Below are 9,799 nucleotides of genomic sequence, written 5' to 3' on the forward strand. Positions count from 1 at the left end.
TTTTGACCATTCATGTTTAATGCAGTTATTGCTGTGCTTTGCCATTAACTCTATCTTGCTATTTGTTTTCTGAGTCCCATTTGTTCTTTGTTTTGTTTGCTTTGCTGTATTTTAAATTGATCATATTTTAGGCCAGGGATTTAGCTCAGTGGCATCATGCCTGCCTCACAAGGGCAAGGTCCTGAGTTCAATCTCCGGTACCAAAAAATAATTGATCATATTTTAAATTCTATTTGGTTTTAATTTTGGCTGATTAGTTATACCTATTTGTTTCACTTTGTGGTTGCCCTAGGGTTTACACTTTATATCTTTTACATACCATAGTCTAACTTAAACATATTAAACCACTTCTTATATAATGCTTAAGTCTCACGACAGAATACACCCATTTCTTTCTTCTATCCTTCAGGCAATTGTTGGCATATTTTTTACTTCCATATATTTTATAAATGTTATGTTACATTATTGGTGTTTTTGCTTTAAACAATGAGCTATATTTTTAATAAAAAGTAAATATTTTATTCTAGAATAACTTTAGGAAAGTTACAATCATACACAGAGTTACCAGACATCTTTTATTCGATTTCTCCTAATAGTCAATTTTCCCTAATGTTAATGTCTCACACAATCACCATATACTTGTCAAAATCAAGAACTAACACTGATAACATTGCTATTAATTAAATATATCTTTATTCAGATTACGTAACTTTTCCACCAATATCCTTCTTTCAACAAGAAAAATCTGATTTGGTTTGTTTTTAATTTATGATTCACTTGCAGCTGTAAGAAATAATATAGACTGCAGATATCATTTTCTTGGTTTTCTCCCCATGTGAACATCACCCAGAACTACTGGCATATGATTTGCCACAACCAGAACACGACATTGGTAGAGTCAAAGGCAGAAGATTTTCCTGTGAGGGTCCTTTCCTTCACTGCTGGTAACCACTATGGTGTTTTTTATTTCTATAATTCATTATTTCGAGACTGTTACATATGTGAGACCATAACCTATATAAACTTTTGGAATTGCCTTTAAAAAAAGAGCATTATTCTCTGCAGATGCATACAAATTGTTATTGCTAAGTCATGTTCCATGGTGTGGGCAGAGGTACGACAGTGTTTACTCCATCTGTTGAAGGAAGGACATCTAGGTGTTTCCAGTCCTGGGATCTTATGACTAAAGCTACGATATAAACATCCAAATACAGGGTTTGAAGTAAATATGTTTTCACTACTCTAAAATAAAAACCTAGCAGTGTAATTGCTGGCAATCTGGAAGTTACATGTTTAGTTTTTGAAGCAACTCCAAGCTTTTTCCACAGTGATTCTAATATTTCTATATCCTCACCAGCAATGTGTATAACAGTATCTCCGCATTTCCACTAGCATTTGGTGCTCTTACTATCTTTAAATTTTGCCATTTTGATAAATGTGCTATAATATGTCATTGTAGCTTTAACTTACATTTTCCTAATGTTTAAGGATAGCAAACAAATTTATGTGCCTTTTTCTCAAACATATAATCTCATCAGTGAAATCCCATTTCTCAACTTTTGCATGTTTCTACTTGAATTATTTGAACTGTTATCGGTATTGAGTTTTGAGATATTTTTTATGTTCTAAATACTAGCACTTCTTTTTGTGGGGGACCGGGGATCGAACTCAGGACCTTGCGTTTTTGAGGCAAGCACTGCACCACTGAACTAAATCCCCTGCCCCTTCTTAAAAACAGAATCTTGCCATGTTGTCCAGCTTGGCCTCAAATTCAAGATCCCCCTGCCTCAGCCTCTTGAGTAGCTGGAATTACAGCCATGCATGATTGTTCCTCATTTAGATGCTAGCCTTATGACAGGTATGTGCTTTGGAAGTATTTTCTCCCATTCTATGCCTAGGCTTTTCATGCTCTTTCTGAAGTATGCTGCAAAGTTTATAGTTTTGAAGAAATCTAATGTATCACTTTTTTTCTTTCCTGGATCATGTTTTCAGTGTTAACATCTATGAGGTTTTGCTTAGCTCTAGATCTCAAAGAATTTCTCCTATAATTGTTTCTTCAAATTTACAATTTTGCATTTTACCATTAATTCTGTTGTATATTTTGAGCTCATTTTTATTTTAAAGTGCTAAGTTTAGGTCAAAGTTCATTTTCCTTTGGCCTAATTTCTTCAGTGCCATTTGCTAAAAGGGCTATTCACCTTATTTATTTTTGTGATTTAACCAAAATCAGGTGGTTATATTTGTCTATTTTGTTCTAGGTAATGTTCTATTTTTCTAGGAAGCATATTTTGTTCTTTGTTTTGGGGTGTGTGTGTGTGTGTGTGTGTGTGTGTGTGTGTGTGTACTTCCCATATACATTTTGGGATAATCTTGTCTAAATTTCCAAAAAAAAAATTCGGATGGAATTTTGACTGGAACTGTACAAAACTATATGATAATGTAAATTTTTATCTTCCAACCCATGAACTTTCCAGCCCTTGAATATGGTATGTCTCTCCATGTATTTAAATCTTTTTATAATTTTTAATAATCTTTTGTGTTTGTAGTTCTCACCATACCACTCTTGTACTTCTTTTTTTTTTTCCTTACATTCTTCTACTGGTACATTTTAGGTATACAGTAAGCTTACGTTTATCATTGGGTGCCTGTACCTGTACATGATGTATCTTGGTTCTTATTTTTTCCCCATTCCCTGCCCTCGCTTCAACACCTCCACCTTTTCCTATTTGCAAAGACTTTGTTTCCATTTTTTCATTTCTCATAATTTTTCCTTTCCCTTCTTTCCTTTCCCCTTCTCCCTCTTCCCCTTCCCTTTTGGACCTTTTCTTCCTATTTCAAATTATCAATTATTCATTTTAATCATTTTAACCCTTGTTTACACTTTCAGTTTCTCACACTAGAGAAACTATTCAGTATTTACACATGTGTGTCCTTTTTATTTCACTTAAGATTATGACCTCAATATGCATCCATTTAGCTCTAAATGTCACTAGTTTCTCATTCTTTATGGCTGAGTAGTACTCCATTTCATAAAAAAAACCACATCTTCTTTATCCAATTTCCAGTTGATGGGCACTTTGGCTGTTTCCAAGCTTTAGCTATTACAAACTGTGCCGCTATGAACATGGGTGCACATATATCACTGTGGTATGATTCTTTTAATTCTTTTGGGAAAATACTCAGCAGGGGAATAGCTGGTTCAAATGGGACCTCTAGTCCTAGTTCTCTGAGGTATCTCCATACTGATTTCCACAGTGGTTACACCAGTCTACACTCCCACCAGCAATGGAGAAGGGTTCCTTTCTCCCCACACTCCTGCCAGCATTTGTTCTTGGTTGATTTCTTTTCTTTCTGGGGTGAGGTGGAATCTCAGTGTTGTTTTCATCTGCATCTCTTGAATAACCAGTGATGTTGAACATTTTTTCATATGTTTATTTGCTGCTTTTACTTCTTTATCTGAGAAATGTCTGTTCATTTCAGATGCCCATTTTTGAATTGGGTCTTTGAATTTAGGGGGTCTGATTTTTTTTCAGTTCTTTATATATTCTAGATAGTAGTCCTTTGTCTGAGGTACAGCTGCTAAAATTTTTTTCCCACATTGTAGGTTGCCTCTCAGCTCTGTTGGTGGTTTCTCTTGCAGTGCAAAAGCTTTTTAATAAGATGAGATCCCAGTTGTTGACTCTTTGTGCTAGTTCCCGTGCTACTGAGATTTTTTTCATAACGTCTTTTCCTATACCAATGTCTTCAAGAGTTCTACCTAACTTATCTTCCAGCAAGTTTAGTGTTTCTGTCTTAATATTTAGATCTTTAATCCACTTTGATCTTAGTTTTGTGCATGGTGATATATATGGATCTAGTTTTAATCTTTGCCAGGTTGAAATCCAGTTTTACCAGTGCCATTTATTAAATAGGCTATCTTTCCTACAGTGAGGATGGTTGGCTCCTTTGTCAAAAATGAGGTGGCTGAGTATGTCTGGAGTTGTTTCTGCATCTTCTAATCTGTTCCAGCGATCCTCAGGTCTGTTTCTTTGCCAGTACCACGTTGCTTTTATCACAGTACCTTTGTAGTATAGTTTCAAGTTGGGGATTATGGTACCCCCTGGCATGTCTCTGTTGCCTAGAATTGCTTTTGCTATTCTAGGTCTCTTCAGGTTCCAAATGAATTTTTGGACTGTTTTCTGTAGGTCTGTGAAGTATATTGTTGAAGTTTCAATCAGCATTGCATTAAATGTATATAGCAGTTTTGAAAGTATGGCCATTTTCACTACATTGGTTCTTCCAACCCAGGAACAAGGGATGGCTTTCCATTTCCTTATATCCTCTTGGATCTCTTTTTTCAGAGTGCTGTAGTTTTCAGTGTAGAGGGCTTTTGCTTCCTTTGTTAGACTGATTCCTAGATATTTCATTTTTTTTGGATGCTATTGTAAAAGGAATTGTTTCCCTAATTTCTCTCTCAGTGAGTCTGTGATTTGTGTATAAGAAGGCTACTGTTTTTTGAGTTTTGACCTTGTATCCAGCTGCTCTACTGAATCTGTCAATTAGGTCGAGAAGTCTTTCGGCAGAGTTTTTTGGGTTTTCTATGTAAAGTATCATATTTCCAGCAAATAATGACAGTTTAACTTCTTCCTTTCCTATCTTTATTCCTTTTATATCTTTCTCTTTTCTAATTGCTGTGGCTGTTTCCAGAACTATCTTGAACAGCAGTGGTGAGAGTGGACATCTTCATCTTGTTCCTGATTTTAGCATGAAAGTTTTGAGGTTTTGACCATTTAGTATGATGTTGGCTGTTGGTTTTTCATAGATAGCCTTAATCAGGTGGAGATAAAGACCTTCTATTCCAATTTTCTGTAGGGTTTTTATCATGAGTGGGTGTTGGATTTTGTTGAATGCCTTTTCCGCATCTATTGAGATGATCATATGGTTTTTGTCCTTGGCTCTGTTAATATAGTGTATTACATTTATTGATTTACATATGTTGAACCATCCTTGCATCCCTGGGATAAATCTGACTTGGTCAGGGTGTATGATCTTCTTGATGACCCTCTGTATTCTGTTTGCCAGTATCTTGTTGAGGATTTTTGCATCTGTGTTCATTAGGGAGATTGACGTGTAGTTCTCTTTTTGGGTTGGGTCTTTCCCTGGTTTGGGAATCAAAGTAACACTTGCTTCCAGGAATGAATTTGGAAGTATTGCTTCCCTTTCAATTTCCTTGATGAATTTAAAGAGTAATGGCGTTAGTTCTTCTTTAAATGTCTTGTAGAATTCAGCAGTGAAGTCATCCGGACCTGGGCTTTTCTTTGTTGGTAAATTTTTTACTACATTTTCAACTTTACTCATTGTAATTGGGATGTTTAGAATTTCTATATCTTCTTCATTTAACTTTGGCAATTCATATGTATCTAGGAATCTGTCCATTTCTTCTGTGTTTTCCATTTTATTAGAGTACAGGTTCTCGAAGTAGGTATTGATGATCCTCTGGATTTCTGCTGGGTCTGTTGTGACTTCACCTTTTTCATTCTTAATTGCATGGATTTAGCTTTTTCTTTCCTTTTTTGATAAGGTTGGCTAAAGGTTTATTGATTTTATTTACTCTTTTGAAAAACCAACTCTTTGATTCACTGATTTTTTGTATCATTCTGTTAGTCTCCATTGCATTGATTTCTGCTCTGATTTTTATAATTTCTTCTTTTGTATGAGCTTTGGGTTTGTTATGCTCCTCTTTTTCTAGGAGTTTGAGGTTCTGCATTAGGTTATTTATTTGAGTTCTCTCTGTTTTCCTAATATGGATATTACTGCTATGAGTTTCCCGCTTAGAACTGCTTTCATTGTGTCCCATAGGTTCCTGTATGTTGTACTGGCATTATCATTTACTTGTAGAAACTATCTAATTTCTTCTTTAATTTCCTCTGTGATCCATTGGTTGTTCAGGAGGGTGTTATTCAATTTCCATATGTTTGTGGGGGTTTTGCGGTTTCTTATGTTATTGATCTCCAATTTTATTGCACTATGGTCTGATAATATACAGGGGGTAACTTCAATTCTTTTACATTTACTTATACATGTCCTAAGAGCTAGCATGTGATCTACTTTGGAGAATGACCCATGTGTAGCCAAAAAGAATGTGCATTCTGATTTTGTGGGGTGCAACACTCTGTAAACATCTATTAAGTCCATTTGTTCAATAGCTTGGTTTAGTTCCAGAATTGTATTGTTAATTTTTTGTCTAGATGATCCATTTGTGATAGTGGGGTATGGAGGTCCCCCACTATAATTGTCTTAGTGCTTATTTGTTTTTTCATGTCCATTAATATTTGTTTTGTATAGTTGGGGACATTCGTATTTGGTGCATATATATTTAGGATTGTCATCTCTTCCTCTTGGATCATTCCCTTCACAAGGATGTAGTGCCCATCTTTGTCTCTCTTAGTTTTGGTTTGAAATCTACTTTGTCTGCAAATAAGATTGCTACCCCTGCTTTTTTCTGGGTTCCTGTCATGTGGAGAACTGTTTTTATCCTTTTACTTTCAGTCTATGAATTTCTTTTTGAGTTAGGTGTGTTTCTTATATACAGCATATTGTTGAATTTTGCTTCTTAATCTGTTCTGCCAGTGCATTTCTTTTGATTGGTGAATTGAGGCCGTTAACATTGATGGTTATAATTGATAGACATTGACTCATCCTTGTTATGATGTTTTACTGTTGTTAGCTCCTTTATTTTTTATTTTTCCCCCTTTCCCTTTTGTTTTTTACCTTGCCTGGTGGCTTCCCTCTGTTGGGCCTCATGGAGTTGTGACTTTCATTGTCTTTTTCCAGGATATTGTTTAGAATTGTTTGGAGTGATGGTTTGGTGGTTCATGAAATTTCTCAGGTGTTCTTTGTTGTGGAAGTATCTAATTTCCACAATGATTTTGAAAGATAATTTTGCAGGATACAACAGTCTAGGTTGGACGCTATTTTCTTTTAGGGCTTGAAATGCTTCACTCCAGGCTCTCCTTGACTTGAGGGTTTGTGTTGAGAAGTCTGCTGTGATTGTGATGGGCTTTCCTTTGTAGGTGATTTGTTTCTTTTCTCTAACTGCTTGTAGGATTTTGTTCTTCTGTTGGGTTTCTGGGATCTTGACTATTATATGCCTAGGTATAGATTTTTTTTGATCATGACTAATTGGAGTTCTATATGCCTCACTTATCTGTATGTCCAATTGTCTAACTCTGTCTGGGAAATTTTCTACTATTACTTCTGTGAACAGTTTTTTTATGTGAATTGTACATTCTCCTGCTTTTTCATGGACTCCTATTATGTTGTTCTTCTTTGCATTGTCTAGCAGCTGCTGGATTGATTTCTCGTGGTCCAATACTATGTTTAAGAAATCTGTTTTCATGGTCCTTAACTGCAATCCTGTCTTCTATATCTGATATTCTTTCTTCACATTCCCTAAATCTGCTGTGGATACTTTCAATGGAGTTTTTAATCTCCTGAATATCTGTGTGAATCTGTTTCATGGATTCCATTTCTTTCTTATGCTGGGCATTCATGGCTTCCAGCATGTTTCTGAGCTCATCTATTTTTTTATCTGTTTCTGTTCTAGAGCCTCTAATCATGTCTTTTACTCTGCTCACTGTCTCTTTAGTTATCTGGGAAATTATTTCTGTTTTGAATTTTTCAAGGGCCTCATTCATCTGTTTTGTTACTTCCTGTGCTATCAGTTCAGGGTGTCCAGGTGGTTGATTATCAGACTTTTCCATCTTGTTTCCCCCAGAATTTACCTTTGGAGGGGTGGAAATCTGGGTTTGTGACTTGCTTAAATGTCTTCTCATTTTTGTTTTTGGTACTGTCCTTGGTTTAATTCCTGGGTTGATACTTCGAAATTGCTTATTGTAAGTATCGTTGTTGCTTGTATTTAGAACCCTTATGGAATGATTGCTTCTCAGAGGTGTCTTCCAGATATAGCTGGTCTTTAGGTTTTGAGTCTCTAATGACTCTGAGGCTGTCTCATTTTCATTATACTAGGAAGGACAACTGATTAGATCAATCACAACACCTTAGCCCAAGTGATACAATCAGCAACACCATAATATTAAGTACATCTTAGAAAATGACAATTTGTGGTAATTATTAATCTATCCCTTTAACTTTGTGAATTAAATCAAAATCGAAGACCTACCCAACATATGTTTATAGTGAATAAACTCTTCAATATAGCAACTTTACCCTTTGGGATGGGGAGTTAGAAGGAATTGGGGAAGGAGGGATAGGTAGGTAGAAGGATAGGGGAAGGTTAGCAGTGAGGCCAGAGGACACAAGCGAGAAGGAAAAAGAGAATGATAGAAAAATAAAAAAGAAATCCAAATTAGGCCCAGAACAGGAACAAAAAGGGAGATGAAGAACAATGTGGGACAGCAAGAGAGCAAGTGTGAGAGAGAAAGTAAAGAGAAAAGAAAGAAAAAAAAGAAGAGAAAAATAAAAGTTTGAAAAGAGTAGGAAAAAAAAAATAATAATAATTTTGAAAATAACAAACACAAATGAAAATGAAGGGCCTCTTTCAGGGTATGTCTCTGCTGTCACAATAGACATTGTGGGCAGCAGTGTGCAGTTATAAGTCAATGAGTCTCAGCAAGCCAGTCGAAGACCCATGAGATTCAGGCAGATTTCTGGCTGCAAGGCCCAAGTTGAGCTCCCTGTCCTCCTGCAGAGTTGAACTCTGCAAGGTTCTACTGCAGGTTCCAGCTGCCCTTCCCCTGAAGATTGTCCAGGTTCCAATGGGAGGTGATGATCCCTCCAACTTACCAAGTATGGTGGTCTGGTTTCCCCTGTGCCTTTGCAGTTTGGAACCAGGTAGTGGCACAGCCAGGAGGCCAGAGGCGTGGGGGGTGGGGAAGCTCCAGGTGTCCGCCAAGGGGGTCACCGCCACCGTGGGCATGGCACCTGGAGAAGGGTCCTCACCTTCTTATACTTCTTTTGTTACACTCATACCTGAGTATTATTCATGTTTATCTTGTATTTTACAACATTGCCAAGCTCATTGTTAGTTCTAAAATTTTTAAAGATGGATTCATTGTAATGTTCTATCCTGATGTTCACATCATCTGCAAATTGAGGTAGTTTATTTTTTCTAATAAAAATGCATTTTTTTCCTTTTTCCCTTTTCTTGCCTCTCTGTGTTACCTGAACCATTTTCTTTGAATTTAATTTTGATTTATCTACTGTATTTTAAAGTTTATCTTCTTCCATTTCTGTTTTTGTGATTTCTCCAGGTATTACATTGTATATAAATAACTTACCACACTGCACTGCTGTTGACATTTTACCAGCTCAAGTGAAGTATAGAAACCTCCTTCCCTTCTTGTGGTTTTATCTTATCCCAATTATTACATCTTAAATATTTCCTTTAACTAGAAATACCTTTGTGGACAAGATTAGACTCACTTTTCAATATCCAGTTGCTACTGAATAACACAGTGTTCATTTGAGTCTCTGGTGCAACTGCATTTGGAACCTGAGCTCCAAAGACTCTGGGCTACTTAGACGCTGTTTACTATGTTCTTGAGCAAGGTACGTACTTGTCTGTGCCTTCATTTTCTTACCTATAAAATGGTGATAACAGTGTTACTTACATATTGTAGGAATCAGATATAGGAAATAGAATCAGAATAGGAAAGCACACACACTGCTTAGAATTGGGTCTGAAATGTTACAAATGCACAGCAAAATAAACGCTGGCTGTTACCCAGTGCAGAACTTAGAACACCTCGTGGATTTGTGAATGAGTGAATATTATTTTAAGGTATCTTTAAGGTGAATG

Source organism: Heterocephalus glaber, unplaced genomic scaffold (genome assembly GCF_053883595.1).
Source record: "Heterocephalus glaber isolate CG9 unplaced genomic scaffold, H.glaber_assembly_v1.0 deba00001600, whole genome shotgun sequence".
NCBI lineage: Eukaryota > Metazoa > Chordata > Mammalia > Rodentia > Bathyergidae > Heterocephalus > Heterocephalus glaber.